The 2,500-nt window shown below is 32.5% G+C and overlaps 2 protein-coding genes across 4 annotated transcripts in view; one reads left to right on the top strand and one right to left on the bottom strand.

Annotated features, from left to right (window-relative positions):
- LOC144964668 (uncharacterized) overlaps positions 1 to 2,500 on the bottom strand; it is a 24,874-nt gene that overhangs the window by 7,781 nt on the left and 14,593 nt on the right. The gene's annotated exons all lie outside the window — the stretch shown is intronic.
- Positions 1 to 2,500, top strand: part of LOC144964667 (C-signal-like) — an 8,991-nt gene that overhangs the window by 2,418 nt on the left and 4,073 nt on the right. The window contains exon 1 of one of the 3 annotated variants that reach the window (XM_078899167.1): positions 545 to 668. The exons of 1 other annotated variant lie outside the window; for it this stretch is intronic. The gene's annotated coding sequence lies outside the window, so the exon portion shown is untranslated. Of the gene's footprint in view, positions 1 to 544; positions 669 to 724; positions 819 to 2,500 lie in introns of those variants that run through there. One more of the 3 variants, XM_078899168.1, reaches the window with a different exon arrangement.

Here is a 2,500-nt window from a genome sequence, read left to right as displayed (position 1 = left end):
TTGTTTTGTTTTTCTAATGGCACTTTTGGTTTGTTTTGACATAGTCCTGAATGGTTCCTTTGGATGGCCAGTTTACATAATAAAGAATGCGCATCCAATCAAGATCACAATCACACGAGGAGACAGTTTCGTGCAGATTTCTCTTCAGAGCGACTTTTTGTAGTAGCAGTACGTATGTCTTCATTGTCACTGGATAAAGATTTTTTGTGGCGACCGATTACTGTATAGATCGAATGAAGTTGACGTCGCTCGGGTCTTTGTTATTGTTATTTGCCATCCACGTTTAGGAGTAATTCTCACTAAACTTTATTCACCAGACTATAAAAGTTCATGGTTACACAGAGTTTTGTGTGTTGGTCCGTTATACTTCCGGATGGCAATGTTGTGAGCTCCTTTGCCAAGCGCATACTATCTATATGGAAACCAACTTTGTTTTTTTTTGTCTGTCGCGCGCACTCAAGGGCAAAAGTCATGGCCTACTTGAGAGTACGTCATTGCAAAAGTTGTGCAATACGGCTGGTGTGTCGATAATACCTGCCCACATGCTTAGCGTACAACTCAGTGGGGTAAAATTATGAACAGTGTGTTTGTAAAATAGATGGAAATCTGTACCTTTCGGGTTTGCGGAAAGAAAACAAAAATTGCTTATTATCAGCACTAGGATTGTGGTAAGGTTCTTATCAGGGTACACACACCCTTGGTTCTTATACAATAAGGTGCATATCAAAGCTGTGGTGCATACCTATTTCATATTATATTTGACACGTTATGATATAACTGGATTTTAGAAAAGTAAACCCGTTTTGCATGTATGCATAGTATGTATAATAATATATACATGAATCACTGGTGATGTATTATTCTTATTTTTATATCTATGTTATATATTTACTTTTAAAATTTTGTATTGAAAACTATTTTCCCGTACACAATTGAAAATCGCAAAATTCCTACTTCTGTCAGATATCTGTGGCTCAAAGTTTGTATAGAGACTAGTGAATTCCCAATGAGCATTGAACAATTATATAGACAGACAGGCAGGCAGGCAGACAGACAGACAGACCAGACCAGACCAGACCAGACCAGACCAGACAGACATATATATATATATATATATATATATATATATATATATATATATATATATATATATATATATATATATATATATATCCTATGTATTGAATCGTGTTGGATACAAATACTTTCACTTCCACTTCCACATTCATGCAACTTCAAACCACCATAATAGTCTCGACACCCAAACATCACAGGAAGCATGAAACAACAACACACAATCATAAACAACAATAACGATTACACACACTTCCCGTAGATTGTCCTAATGACAAGAAACAGTACTGTAGAAGTTAAACAATAATAATTATACTTAAAATGTTTATAAAGAGCTCCTTTTATCAAAAAGTTGAGCACTATTATTTCATGGTTTTTGCTTTTATAATGTATATATGTATGTATACTTAAATTATTTAATTAATTAATGTTCTATTCCCATCTTGTAGTCTAAATATATTTTATTCCTTTATTGAGACGCACATTCATAATTCCAGTTTAATATGCCATGTTTTAATAATAATAATAATAATAATAATAATAATAATAATAATAATAATAATAATAATAATAATAATAATAATAATAATAATAATAAATAATATAATAATAATAATAATAATAATAATAATAAATAATAATAATAATAATAATAATAATAATAATAATAATAATAATAATAATAATAATAATAATAATAATAATAATAATAATAATAATAATAATAATAATAATAATAATGCTGAAAACTTATAAAGCGCCATAACTCCGATACACCAGACTCAAGCGCTTTTACTATTAATTTTTGCCACAAAATTACTATGACATGATTCATGATATTATATTATTTGAAAGGGTTTACGAGATCTTATGGCCTTTAATTACGATGTGCAACGGACATTTGAGTACATAATGAAATAATTAATATTTTATTCAATATGATAGTTCTATATATAGTGTCCGTTTTGTCCCCAAAATATCAACAATTGCATCCTTAATGACGATATTTTAATTTAATTTGAAAGTTCAGTCTGTTATCATCATCAGCATCATCAAGTCGTGCCATCACCCACATTTAAAAAATGAGCTTTTATATAGGGCAATATCCACTTAATGGCTCAAAGCGCTTTACAAGGGTTTCCTGACCAACAGCAACGGATAGAACGAGACATGACGCCTGTTAGGCGTTATTATAATTTTTTGCCGACAGATACAACGCTCGTAACGGCGAGGTACTCATTTTACACCTGAATACGGTGAGAGATTGTGCGTAAAGAGCCTTTTCAAAGGACTCAATTATGCGCCGAGCGAGGCTCGAATTCAGGACCTCCAATCTACCGCTGAAGCATTAAAATATCCTTTATGGTGTGTGTGTGTGGGGGGGGGGGGGGGGGGGGGGGGGTGCGTGTGTGTGTGTGTGTGTGTG

This window comes from Berghia stephanieae, chromosome 2 (genome assembly GCF_034508935.2).
Source record: "Berghia stephanieae isolate SIO BIC M18660-M18661 chromosome 2, UCSD_Bste_1.3, whole genome shotgun sequence".
In the NCBI taxonomy this organism is placed as follows: domain Eukaryota; kingdom Metazoa; phylum Mollusca; class Gastropoda; order Nudibranchia; family Aeolidiidae; genus Berghia; species Berghia stephanieae.
This window is presented reverse-complemented; position numbering and strand designations above follow the sequence as displayed.